Raw genomic sequence first — 24270 nt, 5'->3', positions numbered from 1 at the left:
GGCTCATCTTGCAAAGGCTAATAAAATGTTGCACGAGATTACCAGCAGAACTTGACGGAGATTTTGGAAACTCCAATCACCATTTTGTGCAGTTCCACCAAAATTGAGAGATGTTGCCCACGTGACATTTTAGTTGAACTGCACAAGACACTCATTCCAAAAAAAGTGTTTTGTGCAGTTCACCAAAAGGTCACAATAGCAACAAGGTGAAATGGATATCCCTATCTGCACAAAAAGATAGAAAGTAAACAGTTGCTGGTCAATAAGAATATACGAAACATATACAAAATGAAAAGAAGCATCTTAATTATGTTCATGGCAATCACGCAAGGACAGTAGAAATTTTAAAACGTCAGCAATGCTTCATGTTACCAGAAGCATTACGATCAACAATGAGATTCCTCAAATATGGGATTACTTTAATGGTGGCATTGCTTGTTTACCAGACACAGTAAATCAACAGCAACTAAAGAGTTGGTTTAAGGGCATAGGACCATGGGGACACCAGGACACTCAGCATCGTAAATGAGCAACTTACTTATCATACTGGGGAAAACAGCAGGAGTGCCATTTGTAACACAATTTAATTACATCTTATCACTGGAGGCATTAGATTAATAGTAACACTGGTTAGACATGTCCCTAAGGTAACAGTGTGATCGCTTCATTTTACATGCGCCCTTACATTAACAAAAACAAAAGGTTGGCATAAGGACATGCGACAGTGGACGCATCAGCACAATGTACCTACAAGGAGGCATAAAGTGGTGATGCCGAGTTTGTTCATGCTATGTGAGGGCAGCAAACCTAATCCTGGAGACGTTGTACTATGTGAGGGCAGCAAATCTAATCCTGGAGACCTTTTACTATGTGAGGGCAGAAAATCTAATCCTGGAGACCTTTTACTATGTGAGGGCAGCAAATCTAATCCTAAGACCTTTTACTATGTGAGGGCAGCAATTCTAATCCTGGAGACCTTTTACTATGTGAGGGCAGCAAATCTAATCTTGGACATACTCTATTGACTTGTCCACCAGCCGCCAATTCCTATCCTTTTTTCGACCAATAATAGATCTGTTCCTTATCCAGTTTGTACCGCGTTTTCCCATTATTTCCCTTTTCAGCCAAGAGACCGGTTGGGTATCCGGTCTCTACAACTTTCACCATATTATTTCCTCTTTGAATCAAGTCCTAGATTCATGCTACAACTTTCCCCCCTTTCTTCGTTGTTTGAACAAAACCCTAGATTCGAATGCATGAAGTAGCTTTACCTCTAAAACTACTAAAAATTTAGGTGGCTTTGGAAGAGCTGATGGGAGTAGAAAAAGATGCACATGCAGACACGTCGGGAGCTGGGGCAGTCCAGCAAGGCCGCTTTCGAAGAACTTATACCTGAGGGTCGCCGGGATGTCGGCGGCGGTAGGTCGGATCTGCGGACAATACGGCAGGGAGGAAGAAGGGTCAGAGGACCTCCCGAGCCGGCACTGTGTCGGAGAGAACGGCACGGGCAGAGGATCGGGCCCCTCCGGAAGCTGTGGGTTTCCTCCCTTGGCAGTGATGACCGCGTGAACGATGCACCTTTTAGTCCTCTACACACACCGGCCGAAGGGAACCGGCCGGATCTGTGACCAGCGGTGAGCAGAGAGAAAATGTCGCTACCGATGTCTTGTTTATATCTGGAGAGGATGAGAAAATGAAGAGGGCAACCCTAGTAAAGCAAGCACTCAGGCCCCTGCGTACATATATAGTGGAGTGATTATCTTTTTCTCTCCACAAAAAGCATTTCAATTTGTGTACGTGGCATTAAAGAAAAAGAAACTCTCTATTTAAGGTGACTACTATACAACTCCTATAAACTACTACTAGTAGTACTAGTATTGTTCACTTGTGCTCGCCGCCCCTCCATTCATTGAACAACCCCACGGGTGAATAAACATAGAGTAAGTATTTATATAGAATGAACAAGATCGAACTATTTTCGCGTAGTTAAAAGTTGAGGGCGGGGCTTTTCCCGGGCAGTACGCGCGGCAGTTTTCGGGTAGGCGGTTTGACAGAGAGGCGAGGAGGGTGAGCGAGTGGCGGATTCTCAAACACTAGCAAGATGCCCATGCATTACACGGAACATCAAGATGCATTTGTATGAGTAGTTTATCTTGTGGGAGAAAAGGATGAACGAGGGAAGGCCTTATTTGCAAATGTTGAGTGGGTGTGGGTATCTTTTTGCAAAATTTCCATTTTACCTTCCTATCTGTCAGATATAAATTGGATGGCTTGTATTGCAGGATGGCAGGCACACCATCATCACAAACTCTGTTTTTTATAAGAGTAGAGATACTGCTGGAAAGGTCGGGCTGTGCGATTTGACGGCGCGTTACTGCTGGAAAGACTTGTGATATGACCACTCACTATAGTCATGAATTACTAGCGCTCCGACCAGGGTGATGCCCCCCTTCCGTTCCACGCTCTAATCTGGTGCATGACACGTCGACCCGGATGCTGGCTCTCCCACATGTCGGAGTAGTAAGAAGGAGCAAAGAATGATGCGGTATATACTAGTACTATTACTACTCAGGTCGGAGGAGTGCGAACCACGACAGCCCAGTGAACCAACAATGCGAACCACGACAGCCCAGTGAACCAGCAGTAGAAAACAATGTGGTGATATGGCCATAAAAAACAATGTGCTACGGTCCACACTGTAGCATGTATAGTAATACTCCTCTTTGTTTGGATCCCTGAGTTAGAGCTAGTTTAGGTTGAAATAGCCTCAAATTATCGAAACACGAGGGGTTAGTTTGAGCTAGTTTGCTCTAACCCAGCGAAAAACTGGCTCGGTGGAGAGGTTCTAATTGGGTTAGTTATCCTCAGGCCCACTAAAAGAGAACTAAAAAAATCTCCCCTGGCCGCACCAGATCGCTCCCCCCCCCCTCTCGCATGACTCCTCTCTGTTCCTCATAGGGCCGCCCGCCCAAGCGCCGCTCGCCCTCTCTCTCCTCCGGCCGCCCTCTCCTTCCGGCCTCCTCCGCCCTACTCCGGCCGCCCTCTCCCTCCAGCCTTTGAAGGTCCCCGCGGTCCCCCTTCACCAGTCATTTTTCTCCCTCGGTCGTGCGCGGCGGCGGCGCATCTACCAAGGAGGTCGCAAGAGGGGTGAGTTTATTCGTTCCTTCTCTGTCTCACAGCCATATCATTGATCTTGCTCGCTCTAGCGTGAATTCTGATTTGGAAAAGTAGATCCTGATCAAACTTGGTATATATTTGTGGTGCACGCATGGAATTGTTTGATGTTACTTGAGGAGGTAATAAATCTTTCTAGAGGCCCAAAGATTCAGTTCACCTTTCTAGGTATTTCAGTTTCAGGCCTGCATTATTTCTAGAGGCCCAAAGATTCAGTTCACCTTTCTAGGTATTTCAGTTTCAGTTTTGCATTATTTCTAGAGGCCCAAAGATTCAGTTCACCTTTCTAGGTATTTTAGTTTCAGGCTTGCATTATTTCTAGAGGCCCAAAGATTAAGTTCCCAGCTGGCGGCAAGCGGCCCTGCTACCCATGCCGGTGTCGACCTTAACTTGCAAGGGCCAGCGTCGAAGGGGTTCCCGGGGCTTGGGCTCTACAGTGCCTTCCTCCAGAGCGACGATGGCGAGCTCCTCCCTCGGTGCGTGAGGGGCTCCGGGCTCCCTCCCTATCATGAATGACTTCCGTGATGAGTCAGCTCATGCTTTGTTTCATGGAGTGTTTTTTTGTGAAGCTTGATTGACGACTTGCATGTTTAAGTGGGATATCTCATTTGTATGGACAAAGTAAAAATTATCAAGTTTTGCATGCTTGATTTGTAAAGATGGTTCGTTTATGTCAATTGTGAGCGGGAGGAGGCCACAGAAGAGCCGGCCACACCAAATCCGGCAGGAAATAGGGTCCAAAGTAGTCAAATGATTGAGAAAGAGCATTTATTGTCAATCTAACCTTGCCATCCATACACATCTTTGGTTTAGAGTTAGTTCAGGGTTAGAATCTAACTCTAACCTCTAACTGAGTTAGAGTTCTCCTCGTCTCAGTTCATCACCATCATACTTTCCCCATTCCTTTGTTTTTAGTATCCTGCGAATCAAAGAGGCCCTTTTTTGTGGGAAAAATCAAAGAGGCCCTTAGACTGGTTTAGGTCCAGTCATTTTTTATAAACGTGTTATGTCCAAAATTTAATGAACGTGCTCCAGCGGGGGGTTTGCGTGGGGTTTGCATGTAATTCATGAGGTCTGAAATGTAAAGTACCCCAGCATATGCTCCGAGTCGTGCATGCACTACGACCCAGATGCTCTATGTCCCACATGTCGGCGAATGGGAGCAGTTGGAAATAGCCTAGGAGTACATATAGGAGGATAAATGCGTGAACAAATATTTACTGTGAAGCATAGCTGTGGTTCAAAAAGGAGACCTAAAGTGATGCCAGCTATAGGTCGCACGCACCCAACTAGTGGTCCTACTAGACATATGACTAATTTTTCCCTCAAAAAAAAGAGGCACGAGTGCTTAGTACTCCTATTCTATGAACACGAGACCCATCTGACAACAGCGTCCGTGCTACAACTAGCCCTCCTCCCTCGTTTCTTTCTTCTAATTCTAAACTCGGCCGACGCCCGGTGGGCAGGGTGGGTTTGCTCAACTGCGGCCCCACCTCACAGTGAAAACGTGATGACTGGAATAAAAATGCCATATACTCCCTGCGTTCCTAAATATAAGCCTTTTTAGATACTATTTCAAATGGAATACAACATACAGATGTATGTAGACATAGTTTAGAGTGTAGATTCACTCATTTTGCTCCGTATGTAGTAGCCACTTGCTGGAATCTTTAGAAAGACTTATATTTGGGAACGGAGGGAGTACTATACTAATAAAACATTAAGGCCACGAGGCGATGTAGTGCTGGTTATAGGAGGCAAGAAGAAGAGATGCATCCATCAACAACGTCCACCTCCTCGACTCAGGGCATCATCTCACCGAATGGTGCCTAAGTAGCAGCGACTTTCATGGCCAGGTCAACGTGCTTCTGAACAATGGCGTCCAAAGATTCCAGCCGCTGGAAGAAGGCCAATGTCTTTCTGTCCTCGCTTGCCTTGTAGTGGCCTATGTAGATGATTTCCTCGTAGACGTGGATGTGCAGGTCGATGGTTTCTTGCATGGCAAGGTGCTGCGCGGTGAGCGCGGCCTCGAGGTGCACATTCTTCGTTGCGACCTCCGGCACCAGCAGGGCCACTAGGGCTTGAAAGAGTTCGTCACCATGGAGGACGATGAGGGTGGCAGGCAATGAAGAGCCTGGGCACGCGGGCTGGAGCAGTACGGCAAGGTCGTTTGCTCTTCTTGACGGCGGTGAACATGTGGATGGAGTTGACCATCATGTCGTCCATGCGAGAGGCGAAGCCGACGTCGGCAAGGGCTACGATGCTGGCGGTCGCTAGCACCGTCTGGAAACGCTGCACGATGCAGGGCCATAGGCCGGTGCCTTGGATGATTTGGCACAGCCAATTGCCGCTCGCTTCCATCGCCTCCATAGGTTCTTGTGGCTTCTGGTCACTTGGTCTTGGATTGGAGTGAGAAGTGTTGCGCAGAGACTTGGGAGTAGAAGGATTGGAGTGGTGGGGCGCCTTTAAATGAGAGTGCAAACTCTGTTGCATTCACATCGTGCTGGTTCTATTCTGCTTCTCCAATTAATTCCCTTTGCATGTAATTGAGAATGCATCATTGACCGTTCAACGTCTCGGGAACCGCTACCCTCTCCCTCCTTGGCATTCAAGCACCTATGGAGGCGACTGCCACTCGCGTCTATCGCGTGTTAGGTGTCACATCCCTAGCCTTACCTTGCACTAGGCTAGCACTTGTCTGTTGCATCATGTTTAAATTCTTTTGAAACTTGAAATGGGGATTGCTCAAACCCTAGCACCAGATCAAATCAACTAGGTTCAAATAAAAATATTCTCAATGAACCCAAAATGCTCTTCAGAAAAGTTCATTATTTTTGGATTGGTCTAGAACCTCTCCCAAAAATGGTGCATATTTTTCTAGGCCATTCTGGATTATTGAATTAAATCATATAGTATTTGCATTTGGGCATTTAAATTCTATAAGATATTTTAAATGCTCAAATAATCCCAAACCAAAATGTTCCCTGTTGGATATATTCTAAACATTGGGCATGCACAGTTTGGTGATTTTTGAAAGTGCCTAGATATTTTTAGTAATGCCACAAACTTACAGAACAAAAAGAAAAATAGAAATAAAAGAAAGAGAGAGAGGAAGGACTGATCTGCCCTACCTGGCCCATCCCTGTAGCAGCCCAGCTGGGCAAAGCCAGCCCGGCCCACCAGGGGCAGCACTGTCTTCTTCCTCTTGCCAGGAGGAGAAGCAGCTGCGTGCCCGGCGCACAGGCGAGCTGCGCCAGCTCCTCCCTGCCTGCCTGGCTGCCCCCTCGTTGCCCTGGACATTTTCCGCGACGCCACGCAGCCCCCTGGCCCCCTCTCACTCTCTCCCGAACGCTCTTCCCTCATCTGCTCTCTCCCCGCACGCGCCCGAGCGGAGCCGTCGCCGCCGTTCGCCATAGCCGCAGCCACCGCCTCCCCCTTGCCTCTCCGACATGCCTAGGAGCTCCGCCACATCGTCCCCGACCTCTCCGCCAAGTCAAGCAAGCCGGGATGCACCGCAGCACCGCCCTGTCACCGTCTTCAACCTTGGACCGCCGGAGATCCCTCTCGCCGCCCCGCTCGCTTTGGTGCTTCCCCGAGCACGCCGAGGCCACCTCTGCAACCGCTGTGAGCTCACGGACTGATTCCCCCTCCTCCCCTGCTCGTGCTCATGCTCTAGCTCCGCTCCCCACCTCCGCCGAAACTTGCCGCTGCCGCGAATGTTGCCGTCGTTGTTACGGTGGGCCAACGCCGCGTATGAGCACCTGGTCGAGTTCCTGCTTCCCCGTAGCCTCTGCCCGTGCTCTTCGTTTGCTCTAAATCGAGCTGCAGCCCCGCGCCCGTGCTAGCCCGAATTCCGGCCGCCGCCACGAGCTCGACTCCGGCAAGCTCGCTCCACCCCAGCTCCTACCTCTTGGCCTAACAGACGCGTGCGAGCCCCAGCTACGCATAGGATCAAACCGCGGTCGATTTGGTCGATCGTGGGCGATTTCCAAAGCCCTCCGCCGTCTCTGTCGTTGCCGGCGACGAGCCGTGGACCAGGTCCGGCGGGTTTGACCCCGTTTGACCGGGGTTTGACTTTCCCCTGACCCACTGACGTGTGAGCCAGGCCCCTGCTTAATTAAGCTATAGATTAATTAGCGTTAATTAATTTAGTTAGTTCGGTTAGCCACTGACAAGTGGGCCAGGCCCTAACTAACCTAGATTAGTGCTAACTTAACACTAACTAACCCTGTTAGTTAGTTGTTACACTGACATGTGGGTCCCAGCCGTCAGGTTTGACCTGGGATGCGCCTTTGACCTGCTGACATCACCCCGACGTCATGCTGACGCAGATAACCTTTTCTGGATTTATTTAATTCAGGAAATTCCAGAAAAAGGCTTAAACTTGTAAAAATCATAGAAATTCAACCGTAACTCCAAATAAGATAAATTATATATGAAAAATGATCAGAAAAATCCAATCTATCCATATGTACCATTTTCATGCATGTTAGAACAACTTATAGCTGCTGTTTAGCACAAACCATTTAAATGGCATTTAAATATCCACATATGGAGTTTGAATTTGAATCTTGGATTCAAACCAACTTCATTTAATCTAGTTTTAGTTGCATTAGCACAAACCACATCATATTGCCATGTCACATTCATGCATCATATTGTGCATTGCATTGATTGTATTTCTTCTCTGTTGCCGGTATCTGTCCCCTCTCGATAGACGTGTTTCGACGATGTGATCGGTGACACCAATGAAGAAATATACTATCTTCAGAAGTGCCAGGCAAGCAAAACCCCCTTGTTCATTCCGATACAATCCCACTCTCTCGCTCCTGCTCTCCTTTAATGCATTAGGACAACACCGATTCATCTGTTACTTGCTGCGGTAGCTGAACCCCTTTATCCTTTGCATGACCTGTCATTGCCACAGTAAATAGATGAAACCCACTAGCATGAGTAGGAGTTGTTTGAGCCCTGATGTGCCTACTCATTCATGTTTGTTTGTCATGCCTGCTACTGCTTAGAGTTGAGTCAGGTCTGATTCATCGGGAATGAATCGGAGGTGTGTGAACATGTCCTACTGTGTGTGAACTAAGTGTGTGAACACGATTTGGTAAACGTAGCGGTGAGAGGCTATGTAGGAGTACATGGTGGGTTGTCTCATTGCAGCCGCCCTCAGGAACTGAGTTCTGTGTTTGTGATCCATGATCAGTTACTACCACACATTGGTCTCCGGGCGCTCCAAGCTCTCTCGACTTATTAATCAACTCGATCTCTGGGAGTTGCAACTAGTTTCTGGTGTTTGTAGGTGGTGTTAGTAGTCTACCAAGTGGCACCCGGTACAGGTGGGCTTGGGACAGACTAGGCATAGTGGCACGGTGTACCAAGCGTAGCACCCGGATGGTGGGCTTGGGAACCCTGCTCACATCGTTTGGGGCCGTGAGCGACACCCCGGCCGGATCTCCTTGCGGATGGAACCTGAATAGGCGATAAACCTGGACGAGAGACTTGTGTGGTTAGTCAGGTCGTGGCCGACACCCTCGCTAGGCTTCCGCTTGAAGGTTGCCGAGTACATGTCGTGTAAACGGCGGTAAGTGGTGAGAGCATGTGTGAAGAAGTACACCCCTGCAGGGTTAATATGATCTATTCGAATAGCCGTGTCCGCGGTAAAGGACTTCTGGGTTGCCTGTACAGTTCATAGACAAGTGAAAGTGGATACTCTAAAATACGCAAGATAAGCGTGAGTGCTATGGATGGCGTTCTCGTAGGGAGACGGGAGCGGATCCATAGTGGTGTATTGATATGGTGAATATGTGGACTCGTGTGCGCCACCTCAAAAGAGTTACTTGCAGTCGTAGTTCAGGATAGCCACCGAGTCAAAGCTGGCTTGCTGCAGTTAAACCCCACCATCCCCTTGTTGATAATGATGCATATGTAGTTAGATCTGATGTAAGTCTTGCTGGGTACATTTGTACTCACGTTGCTTAATTTATGTTTTTGCAGAGAGACTTCAGTCTCGCTAGTAGTTCCGCGTGGACTTCGACGTTTAGCTTGTTACCTCAGCTATGATCTTGTGCCCTCGGCAGGATCTGGTAGATAGTCAGGCTTCTCAGCCTTTTTCTTTTGTAGATGTCTGTACTCAGACATGTTAAGCTTCCGCTTGTGCTTGACTTGTTTGCTCTGAATTGTTGGGTCATGAGACCCATGATTGTAATATCTCGCTCCTCGGAGCCTATTGAATAAATACTTGAGTGTAGAGTCATGTTGTGATGCCATGTTGTATTTGCACATATCGAGCATATTGTGTGTATGTTATTGAAATGCTTGGTATGTGTGGGATCTGACTATCTAGTTGTTTATCCTTGGTAGCCTCTCTTACCGGGAAATGTCTCCTAGTGTTTCCACTGAGCCATGGTAGCTTGCTACTGCTCCGGAACACTTAGGCTGGCCGGCATGTGTCCTTCTTCGTTCCTGTGTCTGTCCCTTCGGGGAAATGTCACGCGATGAATACCGGAGTCCTGTTAGCCCGCTACAGCCCGGTTCACCGGAGTCCTGCTAGCCCAGTGCTACAGCCTGGATTCACTCGCTGATGACCGACACGTTCGATTGTTGGGTCATGGATGCCTGTCCCTGTAAGTTTGTGCCACTTTGGGTTTACGACTAGCCATGTCAGCCCGGGCTCCTTATCATATGGATGCTAGCGACACTATCATATACGTGTGCCAAAAGGCGCAAACGGTCCCGGGCAAAGGTAAGGCGACACCCGTGGGAATACCGTGCGTGAGGCCGCAAAGTGATATGAGGTGTTACATGCTAGATCGATGTGGCATTGAGTCGGGGTCCTGACAGCTTGGTATCAGAGCTTGACTGCCTGTAGGATTTACCAAGCCAAACTGGTCGAAGTTGAGTCTAGAAATGCTTTAGTTATGTAAGGGAATTGATTGTGGGATGGAACGTAAGGCTCTTTTACTCCTTATACCTCATGCCCTTCTGATCTGAGTCATCTTATCTTTTCTACGAAGTTAAGGAACTAGGCTTTCTCTTCTTTCTATCAGGATCACGTGTTACTAATCTGCAGACTTATAGAATTGTTGGACTTAAGCCTTTGTTCAGTTTCTACTACTTCTGTACATTAACTATTGACCTCGAAACCTTGATATTGTGCTTCCGAGGGGTTATGCCACCATTTTTGTGATTGTCTCAAATCTTTTGAGCATTTACAGCCGTTATGCTGTCCGAGTCATCCCAGGTTTCTAAACAATTTGATGCACTTGCAAGTCCTTTCCCTCTGGTTTTTATGTTCCTTTGGGCCAGGTTAATCACACTAATTGCTGAGTTGAGGTATTCTATTGCCTTGACCTATATGGTTGGAGTTCCTATTATGACCCTAAGTGCTTAGAGGATCATCTAGTGGTCTAGCCATGATCTGTGTTTCCAGTGTGATGATTCTGGCCATCATTCTCAAAAGCATTCCGTGATGCTACTTAGTTAGTAGGCATTTCACTTCTGGGTTTTGAACCCGAGATTCACTCTACTTACTTCATGTTGATAGTGTTTGCTAGTTCCTTTAGGATATTAGTAACTTTGCGATAGTCCTCGAAGTTCGTGGTATTTCCTTCTTCCAAATACTATGAACCACTTTATGGCAGAAGTTTGTTGGATCAAAAGATCACAACCAGAGTGCTCTTGATGAGTTCTCCATTCCACATTGTGAATCTGCATGTCCTTCCTTTTCAGCATGGGTTATCCGGAAGAAATATGCTGAATTTGTTCGGCATACCAATCCATGTATCCACAACTCAGAAAATTGTATGTTCCATTGAGTTGTCCCTCTTTAGTTGTATTCCAGTCTTCATCTATCCGTTGATAGTCAAGAGTAATTGTGCATTCGTGTTATCGATGCTTATTACTCTTGTGGTCCGTCAAGCCATTCTATTCCGGAATGACTAGGTGAAACAAACTCCAGTACCTCATCCATACCCAGGATTGGGTCTTAACAATTGTACTCCACAGATCAAAATACTAATCCAGTTTTTGTTTTGTTCTACCTTGGAGTATTACCATCTTTATATCAAGAATGTCATGGGAATTGCACACCATCCTATGAACTCTTGACACAGTGATACTTCTCTCCATCATTATTCATTTCTCGGTTCCCGTGTTGTTGCAACCGGAATGTCGACAAGTGAATCGTGATGTGTGAAATCAATACTGCTAGCAACTCCGTTGCTTGGTAGTTAAATGGACAACAACCTCATTCTTAGCGTGCTAATATTGAGTCATCATTCTTAGATAGATTGTGCTACCTAGTCCTTATTTCTGGGTACACTCTTCAATCAATGAGTTGGGATCGTATCGGTCCCTCGCTCTTTTGATCATGTCGTCTTGCCCTAAAAAGAAAGATTGTTCCCGAGTTTAGTAGCATATCGGTGGTTCGTGATTTTCCGAATATCTTCTCGGTAGTATCACTAGATTGTCACCTGACTGTTATGTTGAGCTCGTGATCAAGTTGGTTTATCCTGTAAACCACCCTTTCTCCAAGAATCTGTGTTGGGTACCCCTGAGCTAGTTGGCTAAGCTGAACAACAACTTGGAGAGTTGGAAGATGGAAGCTTGTCCGATTTAGTTCATCTTAAGGGATATCTTGTGTGTGTGTGTGTGTGTGTGTGTGTGTGTTGAAGATAGATGATATCTTTATTGGGTTGATCCTCGTGATCAATTGTTGGATCTATTATCTTACCCAAACCTTTGATTTGAGTATGGGCTATCGCCAAATCAAATTAGAACCAACGATATTCGTAATGTTGTCTTACTCGTGGTTGATCCCTCGAGCATACACCATTATATCTTTTGGGTCTGACCAATGCTATCATTTGTTCACTTAACTATGGAATTCCTTTTAAAAGGAAACCCAGATGAATTGTTGTTGAGCCCATTGACAACATCCTTATCTCCTCCATGATCTTGTTGGACAACAAGTTAGTGTTGGAAACTTTTGAAAGCATTTTCTTCATGCTAGCTCATGAAGTATTTGTTTGATGAAAGGAGTGACTTCCTCTTTTACACGTGCATTTGGTGAAAGTTGCCGCCGTGAATTCGAGGAAGTTTGTTTTTGCTCCTCTAGAATCATCCCAAGTCAGTCATGCATGTAAGAAATATTCTATGGTCTGAAAGACTGATCATCTTCATTCCATATGTATCCCCTAGCACACCAAGCCACTGATTGATTTGTTCAAGGAAAGGAAGTTCCTTCTTAAGAGCATGCCTTATGCAAGGACTTCAATATCCTCGATTATGGTTCCCCACCTGAACTCGGTAGTGTTTTATTGTAAGACTACCATGTGATAATGTTTGTCTGGGACAACGTGTTCACATGTGTGTAGCAGAACCAGCTCATGTTTGGAGCTTGCTATCATAGTTCATTTCCCGAGAATCTCGCAACGTCATCTCGTCGATTTGTGTTGCAAACTTTCATTTTTCTTCCTAGACTTGATGAGTCTGGAATATCCTGACACCAACCAGATCTGAATCTCAGGCAGATATGATGGTTGGAACGTTTCCCAAGAGCTACAATATTGGTCTCTCTATAACCGGTAAAGTGGATGTCGTGGCCAACACACCCAACTGGAAGACCTGTTATTGTAATATCTTGATTGAAGAAGTTGGCCACCTCCCCATAAGGATTTCGTAGGATTTACTCCCTAGTTGTGCCTTATGATTTTTTGTGTTCCCGAAGTCCGACCTTTACTTGATGTTCTAGATATCAAACCATATGAATGTGATACACTAGCACATCAAGGAGAACATTAGAAGCGGAGTGCTAAATGTCTCTCGGTCGATCATCCAGATTCTGTTTCCTTGGCCTCGCTAAGGTGAAATCTAAGAAGGTGTTATCTTTGTTTGCATCTGCATCGTCCATTACTATTCATCATGGTGGTATGTTGTGTTTCCAGGATCCTTGACACGGATTTATGTAAAACCTTGATCAATATGGAAATGCTCAAGTTCTTGAGAGCACGCACAAGCGCTAGGTGTTATCATCGGCACTAACTGGGCTTGCTCTTAGTTCCTCGGTTATGCTATAACTTCTCAAAAAGTGGACTCACTCTCTACTATTGAGCTTCTCCTAAGTTACTAAAATCATCCCTTGTTGTTTTCGACAAGGTAATCCACATCATCCATTCTAATCCAAGCATGCCATTCTATCGACCCCCTCCAAACGATCGCTCGAGAATTGCCTTAGGCTGGTATAAAGAATCTCGATAATCTCTGAATCAAAGGTAATTTTTTTGCCTTAAGGGATATTCTATGAGTCACCTTCCCTAAGGTGCATCGTTATGGTGTCATGCCAACTTAACTCCTCGCTACGTTGACAACCGATCACCACCTTATTAAGGGTGGAATTGTTGTCTACCTAGTGAACCCTCGTCATTTGTTCCACTCCATCCCTCTAGATGTGTGTTTTGTGTCTCAGCTCGAGTGATGTTGCTATGTCTCATTCCATGAGTTGATCCTATGTTGTTCGACCTTCGATAAGATCGATCCTTCTAGAGTCTTTCTTTCCCTCTCGTTGTCATGTTAGTTGAGTTCTCAGAGCTAGACTTCGAGACAATGATGGTGATCGAATCAACGCTTTTATGAAGTGCACCCTGGATCGTGAAGATTATACTAGTTTGCGTTTCCCCTTCATCTTACCCTACGCTTGAATCTCGAGACGAGATTCTTGTTTAGTGGGGGTGCGTTGTCACATCCCTAGCCTTACCTTGCACTAGGCTAGCACTTGTCTGTTGCATCATGTTTAAATTCTTTTGAAACTTGAAATGGGGATTGCTCAAACCCTAGCACCAGATCAAATCAACTAGGTTCAAAAAAAATATTCTCAATGAACCCAAAATGCTCTTCAGAAAAGTTCATTATTTTTGGATTGGTCTAGAACCTCTCCCAAAAATGGTGCATATTTTTCTAGGCCATTATGGATTATTGAATTAAATCATATAGTATTTGCATTTGGGCATTTAAATGCTATAAAATATTTTAAATACTCAAATAATCCCAAACCAAAATGTTCCATGTTGGATATACTCGAAACATTGGGCATGCACAGTTTGGTGATTTTTGAAAGTGCCTAGATATTTTTAGTAATGCCACAAACTTACAGAACAAAAGAAAAATAGAAATAAAAGAAAGAGAGAGAGGAAGGACTGACCTGCCCTACCTGGCCCATCCCTGTAGCAGCCCAGCTGGGCAAAGCCAGCCCGGCCCACCAGGGGCAGCACTGCCTTCTTCCTCTTGCCAGGAGGAGAAGCAGCTGCGTGCCCGACGCGCAGGCGAGCCGCGCCAGCTCCTCCCTGCCTGCCTGGCTGCCCCCTCCTCGCCCTGGACGTTTTCCGCGACGCCACGCCGCCCCCTGGCCCCCTCTCACTCTCTCCCGAACGCTCTTCCCTCCTCTGCTCTCTCCCCGCACGCACCCGAGCGGAGCCGTCGCCGCCGTTCGCCATAGCCGCAGCCACCGCCTCCCCCTCGCCTCTCCGACATGCCTAGGAGCTCCGCCACATCGTCCCCGACCTCTCCGCCAAGTCAAGCAAGCCGAGACGCACCGCAGCACCGCCCTGTCGCCGTCTTCAACCTCGGACCGCCGGAGATCCCTCTCGCCGCCCCGCTCGCTCCGGTGCTTCCCCGAGCACGCCGAGGCCACCTCTGCAACCGCTGTGAGCTCACGAACCGATTCCCCCTCCTCCCCTGCTCGTGCTCATGCTCTAGATCTACTCCCCACCTCCGCCGAAACTTGCCGCCGCCGCGAATGTCGCCGTCGTCGTTACGGTGGGCCAACGCCGCGTATGAGCACCTGGTCGAGTTCCTGCTGCCCCGTAGCCTCTGCCCGTGGTCTTCGTTTGCTCTAAATCGAGCTGCAGCCCTGCGCCCGTGCTAGCCCGAATTCCGGCCGCCGCCACGAGCTCGACTCCGGCGAGCTCGCTCCACCCCAGCTCCTACCTCTTGGCCTAACAGACGCGCGCGAGCCCCAGCTACGCATAGGATCAAACCGCGGTCGATTTGGTCGACCGTGGGCGATTTCCAAAGCCCTCCGCCGTCTCTGTCGTTGCCGGCGACGAGCCGTGGACTAGGTCCGGCGGGTTTGACCCCGTTTGACGGGGGTTTGACTTTCCCCTGACCCACTGACATGTGGGCCAGGCACCTGCTTAATTAAGCGATAGATTAATTAGCGTTAATTAACTTAGTTAGGTTAGCCACTCACAAGTGGGCCAGGCCCTAACTAACCTAGATTAGTGCTAACTTAACACTAACTAACCCTGTTAGTTAGTTGTTACACTGACATGTGGGTCCCAGCCATCAGGTTTAACCTGGGATGCGCCTTTGACCTGCTGACGTCACCCCGACGTCATGCTGACGCAGATAACCTTTTCTGGATTTATTTAATTCAGGAAATTCCAGAAAAAGGCTTAAACTTGTAAAAATCATAGAAATTCAACCGTAACTCCAAATGAGATAAATTATATATGAAAAATGATCAGAAAAATCCAATCTATCCATCTGTACCATTTTCATGCATGTTAGAACAACTTATAGCTGCTGTTTAACACAAACCATTTAAATGGCATTTAAATATCCACATATGGAGTTTGAATTTGAATCTTGGATTCAAACCAACTTCATTTAATCTGGTTTTAGTTGCATTAGCACAAACCACATCATATTGCCATGTCACATTCATGCATCATATTGTGCATTGCATTGATTGTATTTCTTCTCTGTTGCCGGTATCTGTCCCCTCTCGATAGACGTGTTTCGACGATGTGATCGGTGACACCAATGAAGAAATATACTATCTTCAGAAGTGCCAGGCAAGCAAAACCCCCTTGTTCATTCTGATACAATCCCACTCTCTCGCTTCTGCTCTCCTTTAATGCATTAGGACAACACCGATTCATCTGTTACTTGCTGCGGTAGCTGAACCCCTTTATCCTTTGAATGACCTGTCATTGCCACAGTAAATAGATGAAACCCACTAGCATGAGTAGGAGTTGTTTGAGCCCTGATGTGCCTACTCATTCATGTTTGTTTGTCATGCCTGCTACTGCTTAGAGTTGAGTCAGGTCTGATTCATCGGGAATGAATCGGAGGTGTGTGAACATGTCCTACTGTGTGTGAACTAAGTGTGTGAACACGATTTGGTAAAGGTAGCGGTGAGAGGCCATGTAGGAGTACATGGTGGGTTGTCTCATTGCAGCCGCCCTCAGGAACTAAGTTCTGTGTTTGTGATCCATGATCAGTTACTACCACACATTGGTCTCCGGGCGCTCCAAGCTCTCTCGACTTATTAATCAACTCGATCTCTGTCCAGGAGTTGCAACTAGTTTCTGGTGTTTGTAGGTGGTGTTAGTAGTCTACCAAGTGGCACCCGGTACAGGTGGGCTTGGGACAGACTAGGCACAGTGGCACGGTGTACCAAGCGTAGATCCACCTGTCGAGGTGGGCTTGGGAACCCTGCTCACATCGTTTGGGGCCGTGAGCGACACCCCGGCCGGATCTCCTTGCGGATGGAACCCGAATAGGCGATAAACCTAGACGAGAGACTTGTGTGGTTAGTTAGGTCGTGGCCGACACCCTCGCTGGGCTTCCGCTTGAAGGTTGCCGAGTACATGTCGTGTAAACGGCGGTAAGTGGTGAGAGCGTGTGTGAAGAAGTACACCCCTGCAGGGTTAATATGATCTATTCGAATAGCCGTGTCCGCGGTAAAGGACTTCTGGGTTGCCTGTACAGTTCATAGACAAGTGAAAGTGGATACTCTAAAATACGCAAGATGAGCGTGAGTGCTATGGATGGCGTTCTCGTAGGGAGACGGGAGCGGCTCCATAGTGGTGTATTGATATGGTGAATATGTGGACTCGTGTGCGCCACCTCAAAAGAGTTACTTGTAGTCGTAGTTCAGGATAGCCACCGAGTCAAAGCTGGCTTGCTGCAGTTAAACCCCACCATCCCCTTGTTGATAATGATGCATATGTAGTTAGATCTGATGTAAGTCTTGCTGGGTACATTTGTACTCACGTTGCTTAATTTATGTTTTTGCAGAGAGACTTCAGTCTCGCTAGTAGTACCGCGTGGACTTCGACGTTTAGCTTGTTACCTCAGCTATGATCTTGTGCCCTCGGCAGGATCTGGTAGATAGTAAGGCTTCTCAGCCTTTTTCTTTTGTAGATGCCTGTACTCAGACATGTTAAGCTTCCGCTTGTGCTTGACTTGTTTGCTCTGAATGTTGGGTCATGAGACCGATGATTGTAATATCTCGCTCCTCGGAGCCTATTGAATAAAATACTTGAGATGTAGAGTCATGTTGTGATGCCATGTTGTATTTGCACATATCGAGCATATTGTGTGAATGTTATTGAAATGCTTGGTATGTGTGGGATCTGACTATCTAGTTGTTCATCCTTGGTAGCGTCTCTTACCGGGAAATGTCTCCTAGTGCTTCCACTGAGCCTTGGTAGCTTGCTACTGCTCCGGAACACTTAGGCTGGCCGGCATGTGTCCTTCTTCGTTCCTGTGTCTGTCCCTTCGGGGAAATGTCACGCGGTGTCTACCGGACTCCTGTTAGCCTGCTAGCCCGGTTTACCGGAGTCCTGCTAGCCTAGTTGCTACAGCCCGGATTCACTCGCTGATGACCGACACGTTCTTTGTTGGGTCATGTATGCCTGTCCCTGTAAGTTAGTGCCACTTTGGGTTCATGACTAGCCATGTCAGCTCGGGTTCTTTGTCATATGGATGCTAGCGACACTATCATATACGTGAGCCAAAATGCGCAAACGGTCCCGGGCCAGGTAAGGTGGCACCCGTGGGAATACCATGCGTGAGGCCGCAAAGTGATATGATGTGTTACATGCTAGATCGGTGTGACTTAGGATCGGGGTCCTGACATTAGGAGATGTTCCCGTCGACGACGAGGTGCCTATGGTGACTTCGTAAATTTCAAGATGATAGTGCCATGCATGTGTGCATTCATAGGGGTGAGTGTATGCGAGTGTATATGAGCGATTGCGTCTGTACTATGTCAAAAAACGTAAATGCATGTCAAAAAGAGACTAGTCAGTATACTCAATATTGTGCACCTCGGAGAGGAAAATGATAGAACTACGTATTTATTGACGGTGCAGATTCACTCATTTTGCTCCATATGTACTCCGTCTCGGTGTAGTCTAGTCACTTGTTTAAATCTCTAGAAGGGCAAATAGTCCTTTCTGGTTTATAGGGCTATACTAGCAAGTACTTGTACGTACTAGTACAATAGTGGGCGCACATAGAAATTTTGTCTCATGCAAAAGCCTGGCTATATGCGTGCTCCAATGTTCGCAACTGCAACGTTCGAGTTGCGCTTGGCTCTTTGCCTCTGCAGAAGACGAACAATGATGTTACTACTACCGCTTCTACAGTGTCGAATCCACTGCTGCATGTCCGTCCACCGCGAGCGGGAGGGATAGCTTCTTGTAGAAGTACTATAAGCAAAAGCATGTCCTCGTTTGCGAGCAACCGCACGCATGGGAGAGGGAGAAGGCGTGTAGTAGTAAAATCAAGCTTCTCCTCGTTGTACGAGTTGACGCGACACATCATAGCACTGGCCCCACATGCTTGCCTCTAAACTTGGTTGAAACACCCGCAGTGTACAATATATTTGCTGCAACCTCTAACATTTACCCACCACAAATTAAAATATATATTCCTGTCTTGACCAGATGAGCGTGCAAACTACAATCACTAGGGTGACAGGTAGGGCCAGAAGACTATTTTTTTAAAAAAACAAAACTTCAAGATGGCCACATAGCATGGAGCCGAACCCAACGATTTTAAGCTTACAAGGACGGTACACGCTATCCTAGACTACTCTACACATGAAACTTCCACATGAGCGTCCGGGCTGCGCTTGGCTCTTTGACTCTTCGGGAAGTCGAACAATGATGGAGTACTACTGCACTGCATGAGTACTACAGTATGCTTCTGGCCATCTGACACCGATTGAACTGCTGCATGTCCACCGCATGCGCGAGGCAGAGCGTGTAGCGAAAGCTTCTCCTAGTCTTGCCAGCCACCACGCTCATGGGCGAGGGAGGGATGCTCCTGCCTTTGCGTGTATGATAGGTGGGCCCGACAGGTGGGTGGCCAACTTGTCATACAACCAAATGTAGGTGCAATTAATTCCGCGGGGAGAGGATAATCAAACTTCTCGTTGATGTACAAGTTGACGCGACACATCAAGGCACTACACTCGATATATTTCAATAATTTGCGGTTACCGAAGCATTAATTACAACGCATGCATGCATGCCGTGACTCTCCTTTTGATAGTTGCATGTGTTGATTTAATGCACCTCGAAGTAGTATAAAATATGTGATGGTAAAGCTTTGTAATGCCCCGGCCCAAGTGAGAGATGGTTGTGCACGAGGAGGGCGAGATCATCCAGACGGAAAAGGACCCGATGATGGAGCTCTCTAAGGGCTCGATGGACCTCACCGTGCTCCACTGCCCCTTATGCCTTTGCCCCTTGACGACTCCAGTGTATGAGGTTCGAATACACCTCGTCCGTTCGGATGATTGAGCAAGGTGCAGGTTTCTTGATTGATTTGTTGTTCGATTGATTTCTGCAGTGCAAGGGAGGGCACCTGGCCTGCACAGACTGCCGCGTCGAGCGCCCCGGGAACCAGCGGCAGTGCCAGAAGTGCGAGCGCGGCGGTGGCTTCGACGTGCGAAACACACCGATGGACGCCATTGTTTCGTCGCTGAGGGTGGAGTGCCCGCATGAAGGATGTGGGCTCTACGTCACTTACCATAAGCTCGCCGATCACCAGAGCGTGTGTCTGCTCGCGCCCTGCAAATGCCCCGTGCCCGTCTGCGGCTACGAAGACCGCCGCCAGTGCTCTACCACCACATCAGCACCGCACATCCCATGCCCGTGCACAAGATCCAGTACGGCAAGGTGCTTCAGCTGCAAGTGCCACTGTCGGATCCACGGCTCTTGCTGTTCGTGGAGGAGGACGGCCACGCGTTTTTCTTGGTCAGCGGCATGCTCGGCATCAGCGCGGCTATCACGGTGTCGGTCGTCTACATCAGAGCGGGGGCGTCACCACTGTCGCACTAGGTGGCCAAGCTGTGGGTGAATGGCCTGCCGGGGATCCCAAAGGCACGACCGACGCCGTCAAGGTGGAAATGGAGGTGACAAGCAGGAGCTGACCTTCTTCACAGTTCCGCCAAAGCTGCTGGTCGGGGCTAAGCTGGTGTCCCTCCACAATCAGATTGACAAGCTCACGTCCTAAATGTTTCTACAGTGCCTTCTGTTTATCTTAATAATATGCTAATATAGGGATTACCTCAGTCTACTTTAGCTTAAGAAATGGTGGGTTTTGGTGGCGACGCAGCAATTACTTCGACATCATATCAGTAATTTCCAATAGTCGAACGGATATTTTGTATCTGTTGGATATAAAGTTCCTTTGGGTAAGAAGTTCTAGATAAAAGGAGATGTATGTGGACGTATTTTAGTTCTAGATACTTCCCTTTTTATCCATTTTGATGACAAGCACTCCCTCCATTCCACAATACATTCCTTCGATTTGTCAAAATATAGATATATCTAGAGATGTTTTAGTATATAGGTACATCCATGATAGAGCCAATCGGATGGTTGAGAACACTAAATTTGTAGCTACAGATGCGTGTGTGACTCCCAGATGCAGAGGCTGGGGGTCATCATCCTCCTTTTCAAGAAAAACAGATGCGTGTGTGATAGGACGAGTGCGTGCGTGCACCTCTTCTCTTCCTTTATAACGTACTAAACTCAGAGTACAAGTTTTTATGGGTGGCACGATGGTGCGTGCGAGAAGTCCCGAGAGATAGGTTTAATGCGTCTGAAAAAAAGACTAGCCTATAGCTCGCCACGGGGCTATTCTTGTCGAATGCCCCATTAACTGTAAGATATGTATACGACGGTGCTAGTTATTGCACGTACACAACAGTAGAAAAAGAACTACCATGGCATATTGTCGGTGTCAAAACCGGCGTATCTCGGGTAGGGGGTCCCGAACTGTGCGTCTAGGCGGATGGTAACAGGAGACAAGGGACACGATGTTTTACCCAGGTTCGGGCCCTCTTAATGGAGGTAAAACCCTACGTCCTGCTTGATTAATATTGATGATGTGTGTTACAAGAGTAGATCTACCACGAGATCAAGGAGGCTAAACCCTAGAAGCTAGACTATGGTATGATTGTTGTTCGTCCTATCGACTAAAGCCATCCGGTTTATATAGACACCGGAGAGGGCTAGGGTTACACAGAGTCGGTTACAATGGTAGGAAATCTACATATCCGTATCGCCAAGCTTTCCTTCCACGCCAAGGAAAGTCCCACCCGGACACGGGACGAAGTCTTCAATCTTGTATCTTCATAGTCTTGGAGTCCGGCCGATGATGATAGTTCGGCTATCCTGACACCCCCTAGTCTGGAACTCCCTCAGTAGCCCCTGAACCAGGCTTCAATGACGACGAGTCCGGCGCGCATGTTGTCTTTGGCATTGCAAGGCGGGTGCTTCCCCCGAATAATTTATAGAAGATTGTGAACACCAGGATAGTGTCCGGCTCTGCCAAAATAAATTCCACGTACCACCGTAGAGAGAATAATATTACACAAGTTCAATCTGCTGACGTATTTTGTGGCATGACGTCATGCCATTACCAAGCCTTTACTCAAATTGTTTTTATTGTTCCATCTCCGTGCGTTTAGCGAGGCGGTTTCCTTGGTATGTCTTGTCGAAGCAGAGATCGTGTTCCCCTTATTCCGGGATTCCCATCAATGCGGACGTGGGTAACCCAACCGCGGACTGGGCTTCCCACTTCATCCCTTTGTCCGGGGGCTCATGTTCTACTACGGCCTAGATTTCCATGATCTGGCCCCGAATTTCATCCTCAACATCTCGGTGTTTATCGTCGTGTGCGAGGCCTTCCTTTGCATCCAGCCCCACTTCGGCTTGTGGCTCAAGACCTTCAATGTCAAGCTGAAGGTTGTGAAGGGCAGCCAAGCGGAGTGCGGAGGCGCCACGGTGGGCAGGATGTCCCACGTTATGTGACTGGAGGGCACTTTCATGGAAACCATCAAGGGGTGGCAATCGGGGTGGTTCTACATCACCGAGCCGCGTGACCCTGATTGGGCAGCGGCCCCCGAATTCTGATCCGGCATCCTTACACGGTTCACCTCCTGGAAAGAGAGGGGCCGGATCTGGGGGGATTCGGAGGAGCTGACCTGACTCCAAGCCTGTATCCAGAAGCTGGTGGACAAGAAGCTCAAGCTTATGAACGTAGTCCAGGTCATGCTCATCCGCCGGATTCTCCTGTGCCAACGACGGGGCTACAACATGTGGGTGTTTGATCCGGCGCAGCACCAGACCCTGAGCGGGCTCTTCGACACTACGTACGAAGATGTCCGGAAGGTGCTGTTCAAGGGCGCCGAAGCTCCCGCATCCGCTACCGAAGATCACGGATTCCGCTTGCAGCGTCCAGCTGACAAGGTAAGTGATTTCACCACTTGTTTTCCATAGTTTGACTCTATGCGGGATCTAAACTCCCTTTACCTTTGACAGGAATGGCTGGCGAAGGCCGAACGGACTATCTGTCCGGCCCCATTGCCAGAGGACCCAGCGGACGCCCGTCTAACGGGGCTGCTGGCTCCGGCACCCCACGTGGTGCCGGAGAAGAAGGCCAAGAAGAAGGCCACGGTGACTCGGAAGAGTTCCCGTTTTCAGGTGCTATCGGATGATGAATCCGAGGCCGACTCCTCCCACGAAGGCGAGGAGGAGAAGAAGAAAGCCTCTCCCCCAGCGGGGGGAGGGAAGAAAAGGAAGGCCTCCCCAACAAGGGAGGCCGAAGGGTCCAAGAAGGGAAAAACTCTTCCCTCGGACTGCTCCTCCAACGAGAGTGACGACGACGAGGACTGGCCTCCAAGGGCCAAGCCCCTGGCGAGATCGTAAGTATCCAGACTCCCGAATAACTTCAAGGTTTTTATTTTTCGCCACATAATGTCTTTTTAATGCCACATACAACCCTGCAGTCCACCTAAGGATGATCTTCCCGCCTCGTCGAGCGGGTCCTTAGGTGCGTCGGATATGGATTCTCTCCCGACGGCCTCCACCCCCCGTGATGCGGACGATGCCGAGGTGGGATCCTAGGAAGGGACCCACCAGGAGGAGAGGGCCCCGGAGGTGTCGCAGGACAACCTCCCGGACTTTGCACCGGACTCGGCCCCGGAACCCACAGTGGTTCCGGAGTCCGGCGGGCGACCCCTTCGCAAGAAGGGCAAGACTATAACGCCGGCTGCCTCAGTCCAACCGGAGGTGCCGGATAACTTGCTGGAGGCACTCAACGGCGCCTCCATCGAAGAGGAACACCGCACTGTTATGAGTGCGGTGATTCAGAAGGTGCAGCTCGCCAAGAGCGGGCTGACCGAAGCCTGCAGCAGCCTTCTAACAGGCTTTGAGGTAAGAATATGTATAAAATGGTACCACATAGACAGTAGCCCCTGATGCTCGGTTCGGTGTTCGGAAAGAAAAGACGGACTGAGGATCTAAAAAGATATACGCAGGAGTTATATAAAAAATATGTCAATATGTGATTGCAGGCTGTGCTGCTGACCTCTGCCGCACTGACTGCGGAGGTCAATACTTTGAAGGAAAACCTCGAGCGGTCTGAGAACGAGCTCGGCCGTGCCAAGAAGCAGCTCGAGGACAAGGAAGGTGAGTAACACCTGAGTAAAATTGTACCTTACAAAAAAGGATTTTGGTTGCAAAAAGAATGACAAGGATAACGTGGGGTATTGCAGGGGCCACTAATGAGGTGGCGACCCTGAAAGAGGCGGTGGCCGTGGCCGAACGAAATGCGGCCGCAGAGCGCACCGAGCGAGAGAAACAAGAGGCGCGGGTGGCAGAGGTACAGCAAGAGCTCCATGATCTCGTGAAAAAACATGAGAGCCTGGAGCGTGACTCGAAGACTCGAGAGTCTGAGCTTGCAACGGCTCTTGAGAGTGCCAAAGCCGCTAAGGCCGAAGCCTAC

The sequence above is a fragment of the Triticum aestivum genome, chromosome 5B (assembly GCF_018294505.1).
Source record: "Triticum aestivum cultivar Chinese Spring chromosome 5B, IWGSC CS RefSeq v2.1, whole genome shotgun sequence".
Lineage (NCBI taxonomy): Eukaryota > Viridiplantae > Streptophyta > Magnoliopsida > Poales > Poaceae > Triticum > Triticum aestivum.
The sequence above is the reverse complement of the archived record's forward strand: the minus strand, read 5'-3'. Positions refer to the sequence as shown.